This window comes from Dreissena polymorpha, chromosome 11 (genome assembly GCF_020536995.1).
Source record: "Dreissena polymorpha isolate Duluth1 chromosome 11, UMN_Dpol_1.0, whole genome shotgun sequence".
NCBI lineage: Eukaryota > Metazoa > Mollusca > Bivalvia > Myida > Dreissenidae > Dreissena > Dreissena polymorpha.
In genome coordinates, this window is record NC_068365.1 from 76,261,552 (window position 1) to 76,279,914 (window position 18,363).

General features: G+C 34.6%; 1 long non-coding RNA gene across 1 annotated transcript; it reads right to left on the bottom strand.

Annotated features, from left to right (window-relative positions):
- Nucleotides 1-11,564: 11,564 nt before the first annotated feature.
- Nucleotides 11,565-12,489, bottom strand: LOC127850656 (uncharacterized). Its single transcript, XR_008035403.1, has 3 exons — nucleotides 12,412-12,489; nucleotides 11,975-12,070; nucleotides 11,565-11,694 (listed from the first exon to the last, which is right to left on the bottom strand). It is a non-coding gene; the product is annotated as an uncharacterized LOC127850656 (long non-coding RNA).
- Nucleotides 12,490-18,363: the final 5,874 nt, after the last annotated feature.

Below are 18,363 nucleotides of genomic sequence, written 5' to 3' on the forward strand. Positions count from 1 at the left end.
GCCTTGACGATTATCGAGAAGACACTTTGGATTTTCATTTTTAAAATATATGTTAAGTTTTTTTATGAAACATACCGCAACGATATGAACAACTTTGAATAATAGTTACCAACGGATTCTTTCTGTGAAAGTTTTAAAAAGGTAATTGATCCAGCGGTTCAGGATGAGACGTTTTAAGAATAAACATTATCGAAAGCACGCACGCACGTACAGACTGACGGACAAACATCACCTTCGATCATGACTTAAAGCGAGATTATACGATTTTTTGTTATATATGTTAAATTGTTATATATTGATAAAATATGTTACAATAACACAACATATGCAAGAAAATTATACATTCAAGACGGATTTCATAAAATGCAGCAATAACAATTTAGCGCCCCGAGCCGATTGTGACGAAGATATTGCATACATATTTTCCTACAATAACCGAAGCATTCGTCTTTTTATGAGGATCAAAGCAAGTGTTCGTGTGTCGTATGAATATATATCGTTGCAGGAATTTGAAATAAACCGTTAAACTAAATTTAGATTCACATCGTACATGCATGATATACATGCTGGCGAATTCAACTGTACAGACATTTTCGATTTCAGAATTAAATATCTGGCTTATTTCGCATTTTTTCGACACGTGTTCTTCTTAACTTTTATTTTAATAACATTGAAATATATATAATATTATATATCAGTAATATGCAGCAAAGACACATTAGCGCCCGAGCAGATTGTGACGAAGATATTTCGTACATATTTTCTACAATAACTGAAGCATACGTCTGTTTAGTTAGTGTTCCGTTTGCCGTATAAATAGATATGGTTGCAGGAATTATCAAAACGCCGAAGGCACTGTAGGTGTTCGCTGTTGTATAAGTTTAGACGCAACTCAGTTTCAAAAATTATGTTTATAGCTTTTTATATTGCAAGTTTTAAATGAGCACAACCCATTCAAATTTATAAAAAAAAAGTGTTTATTAAAGCACAGGTCCAGATGTGTGTTTTTTTAATCATCAATAGAAATATAATTTAAGCTTAATTTTGAAAAAAAGGGTTTAATGCTTATGCATGAATTTTCTTCCCAGTACAAGAGACTCTCTTTAAACGAAAAACAATATAAATGTCGTCCTTGATTCTTGTGTTTGCATTGCACAGGCTAATCAGTATACACATGCTAATCTTATTTGACAAGCATTAAGCCCCGTTTTTCCTGAAAGCAGCCCGATATGTACCGATTTCCAATGATAAACACTAGTCTGGCCAATCTCGTCTTACAAGCTGTTAAACACTATTACTCATATACACCAACTGCAGTGCACCAGTGAGTGGTGGACTATAAACAGGCAAATGTGGTTATCTTTCCTACATATTAGAGGAAAATCAAGCTGGCTTCCGTAAGGGTTACTCTTGCCCAGACCATATTTTCACCCTTCATGCATTAATAGAGATAATTAAAAAACGTAAACAAAAACTTTTCTGCGCCTTCATTGATTTTCTCGCAGGCGTTCGATAAAGTGTGGAGAGCTAGGCCTCTGCCATAAAGTACTAGGCACGCAAATTAATGGCAACGTTTTCAGAGTCCTTTTAAATATGTACAGTAACATAAAATCATGCGTTTCCCTAAATGGAGAATGCTCCCAGTACTTTTTGTCAGAAATAGGAGTAAGACAAGGAGAAAATTTATCCCCAGTACTTTTCTCGCTTTTCTTCAATGACCTTCATTCATACCTGCATATAAATGGATCTGTTGGGGACTTGGGGTTGAACTTATCAACCCAGATACTGCAATATTGTGGCTTAAGCTTCTGGTCCTATTGTATGCAGATGACACCGTCATTGTCTCAAGTAGTGCCTCTGACCTGCAAAACAGCCTTAACACGTTTCATAATTATTGCAAAAACTGGTACCTAAATATTAATATTACAAAAACAAAAGTTATAATCTTTGGCGCTAGACAAACAAGGAACTTTAATTTTAAATGTGGAAATAACCCAATTGAAATAACAAAAACTTATCACTATCTTGGCGTCACATTCTCTTGTAATGGATCTTTCTTAAACGCCCGCAAACATGTAAAAGAACAAGCCTCAAAAGCCATGCACCTTCTTTGGACTCGTGTTAACAATGCAAATTTACCTATTGACTTAGCTTTTAAACTCTTTGATCATACTGTTCTACCCATTCTTACGTATGGCTCAGAAATATTTGGATATGAAAATTTAGAAATATTAGAACAGGTTCACAAAGATTACATGAGAAAAATCACAAAAGCTCGTCGGTCAACACCAATCAACTTTCTATATGGTGAACTAGGACGCTACCCTTTAAGCATTAATATTAAAACAAAAATGATCTTCTTTTGGAATAGACTCATAACAGGTAAAGAAAGCAAAATATCTTTACTAACTTACCAACATATGTTGTCACAACCAAATTTAAATTTCAAATGGTTAAATAAAATTAAAGAAATCCTTACATCTGTTGGAAGACCAGACATCTGGCAAAACCAAACACAAATTACACAAAACAACATCCACATACAAATAAAATAAACACTAATTGATCAATTTAAGCAATCATGGAACGCTGAACTACAAATAAGCAACAAAGGGCGCATCTACATCAGTTTTAAAAGTAACCATGAGTTTGAGCCTTACCTGATTAAAATTCATCCAGATGAGTCCCAAAGTATCTTTAGATTCCGCACTGCCAACCACCTCCTCCCTGTAGAAACTGGCCGCTATGAAGGCATCTCATTCCATGATCGTCTTTGCAACCTATGTAACACACACGAAATAGCTACTGAAAAACACTATTCAATGACATGCCCTTATTTTGATAACGAACAGCATCGATATTTAGGAAACCAAATAGAAAGGCATGCAACATTTAACGAAATCATGACGCCGTCATCAATAGTAGAAATGAAAGAGCTTTCAAAATTCAGCAGAATTATAATGAAGAAATTTATCAGGCATGAGACTATTGCATTGAGTTTTATATCTTCGAAAAACAACAACAACAAAACGCCAATGCCTCCGAACTCACTTACTTTAATTATTCACGATGCAAGTTCATCGAACGCCTACTGTATAACTTTAAAGCATGATATATTACTTACTCTCCAACTGTTAAATGGCTTACCATCTTAAAAACACGCGTCTGTCTAAGCCGATAATAATCATACGAGGTGATCCATAACTTTTAATTGTACACGGTCTCAAACTAGGTCGCAAAGACCCGTATGTTAAATACTGCAGTAGTGCAGTGACGTCACCTGTGTTTTACTATAGTCCGCAAATGAGGCTATTATACGGAATGATCCGCATCGACTCTTATAAACACTTACAATTATAATCTATGTAGACGTACCATACACCAGTAAATAAAACACTGTTATCAATCACGTTAATAATTGTGTGATGTTTCTTCTCTGATGAACAATGAATAGCATTTATGTATGTATACTTACATTATCTGTTGTTAAATTATTCCTAACATTATGTTGATGTATATTACCAATGACTATGACACTGCTTAAAATGCACGAGATTGTGAATATGAATATTTTGATTATGATATCGTTTCATGTTAATGATGATGATGTATATTATTATTATTATTATTATTATTATTATTATTATTATTATTATTATTTAATTACTATTATTATAACTAAATTATTGTTTAATCACAAATGCTATTCTTGAAAACCAATGTTAATTTTTATCTCTCCCATTTTGCGAACTTAATTTAAAACTTACAAACAATCAATGTAACTGTTAAAACTGTTAAGTGATTCAAACTGCTTATATTAATATGACTTCCCCCTATACCAAAATGTCCCACACTTGAACCGGAAACAAACAATGTATTTTGTATTGTGTATATTATATGTTCCCCATGTTGTATCTATGTATACCTGGGAGTAATAAAGTATTGTTCTGTTCTGTTCTGTTCTTCCTAGCAGACGCTAATAGCATTTGTCGTCTGCTGCAGCAGGCAGTGGTTGTCTTTCCAATGCGTAGTTAAGGCTTCTTGGCGCAAACTGATTTGCAAAATGTGCTCTGTAACTGTAGCGTGAGCTAACGCTCACAAAAAAATGAACCGTTAAACTAAATTTAGATTTCCATCGTTCATGCATGATTTACATGCTGGCGAATTCGACTGTACATACATTTACTATTTCAGAATTAAATATCTGGCCTATTTCGACATTTTAGTTTATATTGAAACATATGTTTAATAAGTTTTTTACACATTTTATATAAATTAATAAATATTTGACAAAATCGTATAATCTCGCTTTAAAATTTTTTAATCTTTTACGGCTTCCTTTCATGTAATACGGTTGCTTATTTGATTCTTTAATTAGTCGGCGTTTCTAAGTAAGGTGTGAAAACAGTTTTAATGAGTTGCGGCATCGATATTATGAAATTCAATGACGACAGCCGTCAAAGTTAGGTCCTAGAAATCGAGTTACACAAATAATTTAAATCTGTTTTTAATGTGATTCTTTAATAAGCCGACTTTCCTATGTAACGCGTGAAAACTGTTTTTAATTAGTTTCGGCATCGATATTATGAAATTCAATGACGGCAACCGTCAAAGGTATTTCTCAGAAATTAAGTTACACAAATGATTTAATTATCGTTTAGACAATGGATAAATATATGGTTTCATACAAGCAATATATCAGTACACTCAAAATGGTCGTGTCTTAAACGTTGACAATCTCCATAGGAAAGGCTATACGTACAAAGCCGTACGGCTTAACTATTTTCTAGCCACTGCCATAACTAAAATTATTGCTGAGTTTTTGAGACTTCCGGTTAAAATGTCAGCACGTTCATCGAAAATGAGATCTATAAAATAACAAAAAAACGCGAGTGATCTGAGTGCAATCTGTGTTTCAAATGGATGGATTATAGTAATAGGGACTATTGCACGAGAGCCAAGTAAAGAACTTTTGTTAAATGTGCTTTAAATGACTTTTCTAGATATATCCTCCCCCCGCTCTGTATTCACGCGGGTGGGGTATTTTAATATTCAAAATAATCAAATTTATATATAGCAATCACAAAACTTATCAACAGGTGACAAACAAGATCTAGCCTGACAGCCTATTATCTGTTACCCGCTATGTCCTGTGAATTCGTCACGCATGATTAATTCGTTTAATTGAATACAATAAAGTACATCACTCCGAATAAACCGTTATAAACTCATAAAGACCACAGAGAGACTCGGATTTTTACCTTATAACATTATAAACAATACAACAATGAGCAAAAGACAACACTCATCCACGGCAAGTGAGAGCAACGCAGCCGATGCAGCCGATACTAGCCTAATAGACGTGCATGTGTTCGAAACACCAGACGCAAATAAACTAAACAAAAAGAACAAAAAGAATAGTAAAAAGTCGAAAACGGAAAACGAGAAGCAAAATCAAAAAAAGCATGACAGACTTTATACAAAGCGGTGCATCAAAAACCACGACAGATCATACCGAAACACCAATAGAAAAACGCCTAGACGCAATTAGTGCTAAACTGTCACATATGCTGACAAAAAATGGAAACAGCATTTATTAAAACAATAATAAAGGATACCCTTGAGGAAATTAAAGAAAAGTTCCTTGGTAGTGTGTTTAAAAAATAAGAAGTAATGGAGGGAAGCGTGTTCGAAAGCAAAAACGAAAAAGATGCCCTTAACAGAACAATTAAAGAACAAAGGAGTAAAATTGATGCCCTAAAAAGCGCAGTAAGACACAGAAAACATCCACAACTCCAATCTAAACGATCTGGAACAATACGGACGAAGGAACAGTGTCCGAATTTCTGGTCTAGCCAATGACTCTGACCAACAAACACCGATGGTTGTGGCCGACGAAACGATATCGCTGTTAAGTAAAAAGCTCGGCCTAAAACTCGAAAGTAAAGACGTCGACGTTGCCCATCGTCTTGGAAAATATACCCCGAATAAAAACAGACCGGTAATCGTGAAATTTGTCAGGCGGCAAACAAAAATCGACATAATGCAACGTGCCAAGCTTCTTAAAGGTACGGGCGTTTTCATTAATGAGGACCTAACAAAGATCAATGCGGAAGTTCTATCATCATTGCGTCTAAAGAACCCACGTTGGTAGAGAGGGCCTGGTCCCGCGAAGGAAAATTGTTCGTTCGATACCGAGGACAAGACCGCAACGAACTTGTGTCCTTTGACATGTACAAACTATGGCTTGCAAAGCCATGGCCAAACAAAAACAACGGGGATACCAGAACAACATACGCCCGAAAAGTGTCAGATAGCAACAACTCATGATAATCAAACAAAACATAAACAATAGAATTGTGGCAACAAACCTAGCCCCGGACTTTGCATTCATTCCTTTGTATACTCAGTGCGTTCTTTCCCCCAACAGAAATGTTGTTCTGTTGCATATATTACACGTGTTTTTAATTACTGTCGTTTTTGTTACTCTGACATGTAACTTACAAAACACATACACACAGACTCACTGACAACCACACGCATGAACCCCAGACACGCACGCACGTACACGAACGCACGCACTTACGTACGTACGCGCACGCAGTCGCGCACTTACACGCAAACTCACACTCACACGCGCACACTTAACAGCCGCCTTTGCGCACATGCGCGCAAAAGCGTCAATTAGGAAACGCATTATGAAAAACACTCATAACAACATACGGAACCACCACGAGAATATACAAAAAAACATGCATAATCAAATATCAACAGTTATTCATATTTCTGTATGTAATACACAATAATGCATCATTTTTCAATGTGAATTTTTTTGTGTATATATTGGTATGTTGTAACCTTTTCACACTGACCAAGAGTTGTCGTTCGTTCGGGACGGCATTGTACTCATCAGGTAAACAAATCAAACAAAACAAGTTCTTCTAGATCGCTAAAATCGATATATATACAGAATATTTCAAATAAAATTGACTTGTTGAAGTATATTTTCCATTGATTAATATACCTCTATGGCCAGTGTATCTACATCTGTATTCTAATTCCGATTTGCAAAATAATTTTGCGACCAGGAAGTAATTTCCATGTAGTGTTAAGAAATTCTGACATTTTGCTATTGTCTGGTTTAAAAAAATGTGCCTTTTGCATCATTCAAACGGTATCCAACATTTGGTCCGTTACTGCAAGGTTTTCATAACCGTTTTTTTATTGTTGTTTTTAAATGCGTGTTTTGTTTAAACATTGAATGACATTCTTCATTCACTGTATTCTTATTGACTTAAATAACAGTTTTCATCGATTCATAACCGTTTTTTGTTGTTGTTTTTAAATGCCTGTTTTGTTTAAATATTGAATGACATTCTTCATTCACTGTATTCTTATTGACTTAAATATCAGTCTCTAGAAATATGTGTTTTTATAGAAATTTCCATACCAGTTTTTGTGTAAATTTATTGAATGTTCAATCGAGAAATTATATTGCACTGAACAAATGTGTGGTTTAAATAGTTTTCTTTAGAATACTGTGCGACAGTGTTGTCATTTGTCTCAGCTCAATGTTGTGTTGTTTATGTTCATTGTTGTCCATTGACCGAATTCACTGACCGAGTTCATTGACCGAGTTCATTGACCCAGCTTATCAATTAACCAAATGCATTTTTTTTCTGCTTGCTTTATGATTCCGATTTTATTTCCAGCGTGTTAATATAAAAGCTTTTGACTGCTGCTGATTTAATCGAGTGAAATTAAATTGCTTGCATTAGTTTATTTATGAATATTTAGATTGAGTGTCACTTTTATTTTGGTGTTTATGTGTATACATATATGTATGTTTGTGTAAATGTATATGTATGTGTATGTTTGTGTGTATGCGTGTATGTATATGTAGTATTTTTTGTGTGTAGTAGTTGCATAGGTTCTTTTTAATTGTCGTGAACCTCTTGACAAATAATAGCACAACCATATTTTGTATCAGGATAAATATTTTTTGTCTTTAAAATAGTCATGTTATAGTCGTTATTGCATCTTAAGCTTATTAATCATTACCACGTTTTCTTACGAGATACAGTTACACACAGTGAACAGTGGTAATACACACATGCACTCACATACACGTATACAAACACACACGAACATACGCGCACACTAAACTGCAGACACACACACACGCGTTTTACGCAACTAGCAAACATACACATACGCACGCGCTCGCGCGCGCATTCACAGGTGCGCACACATGCATACGTGTACGCACACACACGCACGCACGTTCGCGCACACACACGCACACACGAACCGAACACAAACAAGCACACACACACATTCTCACACATACTTGTAAAACCTTCCAACCGGGGAAATGTGTTCTAAACCTACCAACCGGGGACCACCATTTCCACATATTCTAGAAAGCTGAAAGTGATAAAGAACAGACAAGTTTCGAACCTAAAATACGATTATGACATAAAAATTATGATAAATAGGGTAATAAATCAAAGAAAATTTTATATGCACACCGGGCAATTATGTGAGTGCCAAATGAGGAACTGCGATGTGTGCCAACTGGGGAACGGTGTATACCAACAAGGGTACTAAGTGCGTACCAACTGTGGAACTTCAATGTGTACCAACAGGGGAATGGTGTATACCAACAGGGGAACTTAGTGCGTTCCAACTGTGGCACTTCAATGTGTTCCAACTGGGGAACGGTGTATACCAACAGGGGTACTATGTGCGTACCAACCGTGGAACTTTAATGTGAGCCAACAGGGGAATTGTGTTAACCATGAGAGGAACTTAAGCGCGCTATCACTGTGGAACTTCAATAATGTCCAACGGGGAACTTGCGTTTACCAACAGGGGTAATAGTGTGTACCGTTGTTAATAGGACAATGGCGTGCACGTTCATGGATAATATTTAAGTTAGTACAAAAATTGAAAAGAATATGTATGAAACAATATTTAAATTAAATATGTTTATTATATGACCTTATATAAGTTCTACAAAAATTCCTCATTTGATTGACTCAAATATTATTCACATCAAAATAAGCATAAGAGACATAACGCAAATCAAACAATATATTTATAACTTTATTAGCTATAAGCCGACTACAAATGAATACAATTCGTTCTAAAAACTAAAAAATAATGTTATTTTTTTCAGGCCACGCTATTTGTCAAACCGAATGAAGGAAATGGGGAGGCGGCTTATTTGTTTAATTCCTTTTTTCCATCAGAAAAAAATATTCACGATTTTCACGTACTATGAAGTTTTTTATCCTAAAAGTAGAACTGCCCATATGCATGTAGATTGAGTAGTGTAAATTTACTTTGTCCATACTCTGACATTATAAAATAACTCATGCATTTAATCCCCTGAAACAGGTAAACATCAGAAAATTCATTCACACGCATGGCAACTTCCACTTCACTTAAATTGTCTTAAATAATTTTATTGCATTTTTCAAAAATAATAAAATCTGTAACTTTGAACAATCATGAACGTTTCACAACGAATGTGGCAAGGCCTGAGAAACAAAATAGTTTAGTAAACTAGCAAAACGACTTGATAACAATGCATTTTGATGCGCCAGTGACTTAGTCTACGGCGGTAGGTCAATCTGAATAATGATAAGTATTTATTGTTATAATATATGAATTCAAATTCTACAACTGTGATACCATTACACATGTGCTGTATTAAAAAAATACAGTATGTATGCACTTGTTTGAGTAGAGAATGCCAAAAACGGGTTAACGTTAATAATGAACTTACATTTAATTCTACCTGTCGAAATAACAGATTATATTTTAAGGAAAATAGTCACTGGCAATCGCTTAGTTTTCCCTTGCAAACCAAACACCTTTTTTCAAGATTTGAATTCACGTATTTTGTTCAAACAACCTTTATGTTAACCAACTTTTGTACCTAATTTTTGCATAAAATATAATAGAAAGAGTGTATTTTAAGCACTGAAAATTTATGCCGATGTGACAACCATGTATTATTTGTTGAAAACAATATAAAACTTATAATAAATGTTGTTATACACGTATAATCACCGCTGACTTTGACAATTGTTAGACCCTTGTTGGTGCCAACTTAAAAATAATATGTACCAACAGGAACATTATAACAGTGTGACTCAATTCTGAATATACCGCACCAAATCGAACAAGATTAATTTCGCATACATGTCAAAACACTTAATTACATTCCAGATGGCAGATAACATTGTTAACATAATGGTTAATCGCTTAAAACAACCGACATTATAGCATCATATCGCAAAGTGTATAAACATGATTAATTATTAGCTTTGTGCATGCATTTACATATCACATATAAATATATGTTTCAAATGTGTTTTGTTCTAGGTAATCTACAGCTTGTTCAAGTGTGTGTATATGAAGAGTTTTCGAAAAAACAAGTAAAAGCTTGTGTTAGAATGCATAAAAGAGGTCAGTCGCAAACGCGATACATTGTTTAAACAATATCTTAGTCTGGGAAATGGGTATGTTAATTGATCTTTAACCATAAATGAGACAAAAACATAACTAAATCTGGCATCTAAGTAATTTTCACCGTCGTTGAATTATAAACTTCAATTAAAAACATGGAAAAAATGCATAACTCCTCGCGAATTTTTGTAGATCAAGCAATTTTGATATGAAAAACATATCAACATACCAATTATATACACAAAGCAAATAAGCGAATTGATAGTTAATGTGAATATCAACACGCAAAACAAATGCACAAAAGTCTGTGTAGGAAATTATTGTAATATTTAACAACTATTTAATTAATTCTAGTGCGATATTTACGCAATAATTTACATTTTGGTAAATTTTTACTTTAAAAAAACTATTAAGTACTCAACTGCAAGTCAGACGCCTGTCATTCAAACAAATTTTGTAAAATTGACAAAATATTCATTTGTATTCTTCACATCGTAGCTGTAGTTTTGCAGTAGTTTTATGTTTTTACATTTATCTTATTACATCTAAAGGTGTTTGTTATGCTTGAACAAAATGTTTGTCTCCATTTATCCTACTGAGTTTTTTTGTGCCTTCTCTGATCGTTTAGCCTTCTAGATTGATTTGTTATCATGTTTGCTATATTCATTCATATTCACCAAGTTTAGGGTAAAAATGACTAGTATAGTGAGTAACTCGTAGAAACTCGTAATACAAAGTGCAAAAAAACACTATTTGGCCAAACTATATACCAATCCTTATTTGTTCGGCGATATGATTATGAACAAATATCGTTTTTGACTGAACCGTATTAATAAAACATTCAAATACAATAAGCACACATATATCGTTTTTTAAAAGAGTATATAGAACAAGAAAACACACAAAACACATGTGGCAACGTCATCCTTTAACGTATTCTCCTAAACGTGCATTATATGTGTAATATTTGTTTAAGTTAAAAGTCCCCGTCGCTTTTTGTTTCAATTAAATTTCCGCAAAAGTCTTTGACATTTTTCCAACTTCTGTTGTGAAGGTCATTCTCACTTTCAATACATGCAAGTATTTCTTTTTTCCCTGGTAATTTACATTTTATCAAAAAACGATCAAAGTGTCTGTGAACAGCTCCTTTTTCGTTTTCACTCCATTGCTTTTTGGCTGCTTGTTTTGTTCTCCTGGTATCTGAAGTACCCTTTTCTGTACATGGATAATAAAACACCATATGGCGTCGCTAACTGCCATGTGTAAGATATTCATATAAAATATATATACTTCAGTACAATTTTTCATAGCAAAATTACGACAAAAGCGTCCAGGTACTTACGGCACCTGATAATGACATCGATGTCACACGACAAATTTGGATACATTAGTTTGCCTAATGAATCAAACAATTACATGTTAGCAAATCATGTTCTAAGAAACATAAGAAACTTGGAGATACATAACTTAAATGCATTCACATGTGTATGCATACCTTTGTCTGTTATTTTTGGTTGACTGGTGCTGGGAAGCAGAGTTTCAAGGTCTTCAGTATTTTCATTTTCTGATGATTCAGAAGAATATTGTTCATCTGTCGTGTAAATCACAAGATCAAACATTATATATAGTTAGTAATATAACAATGATGGAAACAACCGAAGCACACCAAATAAATATGCAGTCAGTGCATTGAAATTGAAAAATTAGAAGTAGCCAATGTAAACCTTACTGAGCACAAAATGAGTGTAGACTTTACATTCCACCGTACCTGGTCGTCTCCGATTAAAAAGAATTGCCTTGCATAACACAAGTATATTTCAGAAAATGTTTGTAATTCTTTTTATCACTTCATGTTATCAAGTTCGGTAATGAGCCCATTATTTACATTATACAAGTTTACTGTATGAATTTAACACTGAAAATGCGACATACCTTCAATACATTCGTCGTCAACATCAATATCGTCTAGCGAATTGACAGAATTTCTGGTATTTTGTCCACTTTCCATCATCATGAGCAGCTTGCTGACTTTAGCATCCTGCATGGTTCCATCTGGAAATCTGTAGAATTATCTATGTACCCGAATGTCGTGACCAAGAAATTTAGCTAGAATGTCTAATTCATTTTCAGACAAGTTAAAAACCTGAGTCATTGTGGCAATATGTTTCCTTAACTTTGTAGAATGAAGCCTTTCCGGATGATCAGCTCCACAGTCAATTGCAATCGAACGCAATACATCTGTCCCACGAATATGCGATGATGCAGATTTTGTTGCGAAAAGATATTTACTATTGAAACAGTTTGTTAGAGAATTTCTGCTGCGTATGAGGAGGTCGATATTTTCTTTCGACTGTCTTGGAAACAGTACTGCAGTTATTCGACCTCGTTTTGAAATAATCTCTGTACGGTAAAAATAACGGCACAGGTCTTTTTCCAGTTTTGTTAAACATCCATCTAATTCTCCATCGTCATTTATCAATTTGTTTTTTGAATATTCTTCGACTGTCATTTTTGACACCTCGCCTGATCGTCTTCGATTAAACAGAATAGTTTGGCACAAGCAGATTTCAGACAACTAATGCCATGCTTGCCTTTTCTCGCAATCACTTGCTGATCCCTGTAAGGTTTCAAGATTTATTAGATAACATGTAAGGTATTTGCATGTGTTTCTGCTTCATGTCGTTAGTATTCAGACATTACTTTGACATCATTTGCCAATGGCAACAGTCCTTTCTTACTTTTCTGCTTAGCCTCATGAAGTGTTCTTAAGGCATTGGAAGACACGTCATCCGTCCAATTAATTTCAAATAGTTTGGAAAGCTCCTCAGCCCTTGTTTGCAGATCCCGGTTGTTTGTTTCGATTCCTTTCGAAATTAGAATTTTTAGACATTTCTGAAGCGTTGTGCCAATCTTTAAGGCTAATGATGGTGTAGCATAAGTATTGGTGTTTCCGTCGAAGCTTGCAACGTTTTTGCAAGATTGTGTAATAAATTTGAAAGCATCTGGATACATGAAATTTTCCAAAGACTTTTCAGCATTGCCTGAACAAGATCGCATGTCTTTCAGCAATATACCAACTTCTCTTAACTTCTGTCTAATATAATTGTGTTGCTCTTCATCATGGCCCCTTTTTGTACAGAGTTTTTCACCGAATGCAAGGATCGTATTATCATTTTTGACTATGCGACTTATTTCGTCGTTTCTCATGGACTCGATTACTCGTCTTAAAATAGTGCTTCCTTCTTTTGATTTTGGTAATAGCAGGCTGCTCTCTAAAGCGAGTCGTTTTCTTGATCCCGCTGCAATTGTAAACTTACATTTTTTATTGTGCCTCCACAGGATTTTCTTCGGGTAATACCCTTTACAGTAAGGACAAGGTCCATACTCGTCCGCAGCTACGCGTTGATTGTGACGTTGTCTGTATGACACAAACAGCTGTCCTTGGCCATCTCGCAATACTTTAACATTATGGAGATGGTTCCCAACGTTCCTTATTTTTTCATGCATTTTTTATTTTCTTCTGAATTTTCCGCATTTGATAGATCTTTCACATCTTTCTCATCTTTCTGCTGCGAAAGCAAATGTTTGTTTAGTTTTGTTTGAGCCTTGTCGCAAAACATGCAATAAAATCTCTTATCGTAATGTCTGTATTCACTGTTATTTGTTTGAGCGATGGTGATGTTGGTTTTGTGTGCCTCTGCGGATGATTCGTAACGTTCACGAGATTGCAAGGATTCAACAGGAGGTAGTGTTGACGCTGTCTTCTTTTGAAATCATTGGTATGAGTTCGACAACTACCGACTCGTCTGACGATGCATCGCCTTCTTCCGGAATATAGTCTTTGTCTCATGTGGCTTTTTATTATGATGTAGAAAATCTAAGTGACATGAGAATTTTGTGTAAATGGTATAATACAAGTTTAATTCACCTTCGTCCAAAATAGTTTACTTTTGCTTATTTTACATCACATGTTTTATTTTTTGCCGTTCACTGTCATTGTAGAAGATTTGAAACAGATTGATAGCTGGTATTGTCGACATAATAACAAACTGAAAAACACCCATAAAACATTTTTAAAGGTTTCATTTAAATGATCAATTTCAACAAAAAGGTTTCAAATTTAACATATCTTTGATTATTCATCTTGAACGTATCAAGCTTTTTTAAAGATTGGCTGAATACACCGACGTAGCATGTCATAACATATACCAGGTTGTTCCAAACATGTTATCAATGTTCGAAAAAGTATACAAGGAATATTTTTACAGATACTAATAAGACAAAATGTATGCACGGATAAATGAAAGGTATTGTACTTCTCTGGACAAATGTGTTGGAAGAAAAAAGAACTGGTGAACGGACTGTATTTCACGGTAAATACTGTATGTATTGTGCGGTGGTGGGTATAAAATGAACTATCTTTTCTTACCCAGGTCAGAATGTATCGTATAGCAAGATATCGAGTAGACGCTTTTGTTGTTTTTTTGTCGTTAAGATAAAATATCAACCAATGTCAATATGTAACACGTAAGTTAAATTTTCTAATGTCTCAGAGTTTCATACACAGTAATTGGCAGCGTATAAGTCTTATACTGAAAATTAAAATTAATGATATTACACTTCTTGGATAAGCGATAATTAACGTTTTTGTGATTATGATGAAGTCAATGTTTATAGACTACAGTGGTTAATACACATGCTCACCAGTTTCATTGACAGATGTAAATTCTAAATTCTTTGTGTATATGAAGATTTTGAAAGACAAGTAGTTCAAAGTCACTACAACCTGTAAACAATGTTTTATTCTTTTAAAATTCACATAACGTGTGCTATAACATGTTAATATAATGATCATCGACGTACGTGTTATGTTAAGCCCAAATACCAATTAGCATCACCCGGAATAAATCTTGACACAATATAATTTATGGCAAAATTACGCCCATTTCACTGAAGACTAAACCAAACCAGAAAATACGCCTTAGTAGCTTCGACATAGTGAAATATTACAAACCGTCTCATCGACTTCTTCCGTGTGTACGGATGTTGTTTAATCCTGGTTCCTGGCTGTCCGTAGATCTAGTAGTCATTGTGTTGCCTATTCAAAACAACAATAAAAAATGGTATAACACATAATCTAGTCAGAGTTAAAAAGTTCGTTATTCGTGAAACCATTTAGTACAACACATTGACATTAATTCCGTGTACAACAATTACAATAATTTCATGATGTTCATAATATGTATTTAGGCATGTGTAGTAATAACAAAATCACTGTGAAACATACCCTTTTTTGTTCCGTGCATTTCTGAAAATGCAAAAAACAAACACACATTATCAGACAGAACGCATTTCAAGTAGAGCTTGACGACGTTCAATGATAAACCATTTTAATTCACGGCTAAAAGGTATTTAACCCGAAAATACGCCTTAGTAAGGCAAAATTACGCCCATTTCACTGAAGACAAAACCAACCAGAAAATACGCCTTAGTAGCTTCGACCTTGCGAAATATTACAAACCGTCTCATTGACTTCTTCCGTGTGTCTGGATGTTGTTTGTCCTGGTTCCTGGCTGTCCATAGATCTAGTAGGCATTGTGTTGCCTATTCAAAACAACAATAAAAATTGGTATTACACATAATCTAGTCAGTGTTAGAAAGTTCGTTAGTTATAAACCATTAGGTACAACGCATTTGTATTAATGCATGTGTAGTAATAACAAATCACTGTGAAACATACCCATTTTTTTTGCTCCGTGCATTTCTGAAAATTCTAATAACAAATACACACTATCAGACAGACCGCATTAAAGTAGAGCTTGCCGACGCTCAATGATTAAACATTTTAATTCACGGCAAAAAGATATTTGAATATCTGTATTTAAAATGATTAACTCATGAATGAACATGAATGTAATCATAAAACTGATTGGCTATATATATAAAAATAATAATTCAAAAGACATTTAAAGCTAATTTAAAATGTGATAAATATCAGTGATAAATCCATCACAGATGACACCTTTACAATAGAATGTACCTTTCTCCATGGAAGTGTTGGTACTCCATAAACTTATCGGAGTTCCTCGCCAATTGCAATTTCTCTGTCGGCAAAAGTGCATAGATGGGTAGTTTGGTTGACTTCAACTATTTTCATTACACACTTTTGTTTTGCGTCTCCATTTTCGGCATCATTTATCATTCGACCCTCATGAAATATATCGTTGGTAGCGTCAATGTTGAATAAGACATTTAAATAAACACTTCTGATGCTTTAAACTAAAATAACGCGCATGCCATATTTAATTATTATGGTGAAAACACTTAAGATAATTCTTCTTCTAATGGCGTGATTTAAACGCTGGATGTGCAAAGTAATGATAATTTGTAGTTACCAGCAAGATTTGTCTCTGTATTTAAAAAAGTACATGAAGCTGCCTTGACCCTCCTTTTCATACTCCTTTTCTAATTGCCGTGTATGTTTTACTCGTGTTATCAGATCCCCTTTGTATTCGAGAATAAAGTCTCCTTTTTTAAAAAAGCTTAGTGGCAAAGACTCCTTCGCCTGACATATTTATATTTGTAGACATTTTATATTAATAATCATTTTGGTCATATAATTGAAGGCTAGATATAGGCGCCAATAGTGTTTTATTAATAAATAATCAATAAATCTGTATGCTACCTCCATACTTCTGCCCAGTATTAAGTAACCCAATAGTCCATGTTTGTTTTCTTCTTTTAAATGGAAAGGGGCTACGATGTTCTTTTATAATTTTTAAACGACCTTAAACATAACCATATACAAAAATATTTGTACCTATGACTTCATTGACGGGCCATAAACACCAAAAATTTATGTATCCAAAATATAACACCCAGTATTTAATGCCGCGTATTATAGCCGTAGATAACTCTCAGTATTGATAGAGACCCAGTATGAATAGTATTTACTGGTATGCGATTCTTTTACTGACTCCAGGATAATAGGCAACTATTACAAGACATGGATTGGGTTTATACCTATAACCTCAACTCAACCAGACACTGCCGGTAAAGTATGATGCAGGTTATGCGCGATCCCCAGCGATTCCGGAGAACCGATAGACCCTCTGCTCACTGCGACTGCGCGATCCCCAGCGATGCCGGAGAACAAATAGTCCCTCTGCTCACTGTGACTGCCCGACCGCACTGCACGTCTCCTCTGTACCCTCAAGGCCAGATACCTCCGGTGCAGGAACTCGTGCACTGGCTAGGCTAGAACACAACTAATGTAGAAACAAAGACATAACATGATTATTCTCCAAAAACAATTAATGGCAAAGTTTTTAATCACACTGATGGCACTAGCTTGAAAAGAAACTGAAATAATTTTCAGTGTATTTGGTTTACTGTATTTAATTATTTACTAATTGCTTTGGAGTAAATACGGTATTGCTACAGGTGCGCTCTTTAGGAAGTAGAAAAGCTTTACGGTAAACCAAAATATGCTTGTAATATATCCAGTCGCTTAGAAAATTTACAGTTTCAACTATGCATACACCAGTAATGATACTTATATGTAATGAAGCAATAAAGCAAGTTGAAAATATTTTGTAATATTCTTACAAAGAAATGCAAATGCCACTATTTCCTAAGTATTTATTTTTTGTTTCAAAAAATAAAAAAAATACCGGTTGAAATAAACTGCAATTGCTATTGCACTCTAATATCAACTAGCGCAACTAATTACAATTTTTGGTTCCACTAAATATCAATGACCAATAGATGCAATTGCTGGAATTCCAATCACCGGAAAGTAAACAATGGAATGATTTCCGTTTCCGGTTAGCTCATGGCAACAACCAATGAAACATGGGGAATCCCGAGCTATTAATAGATGGT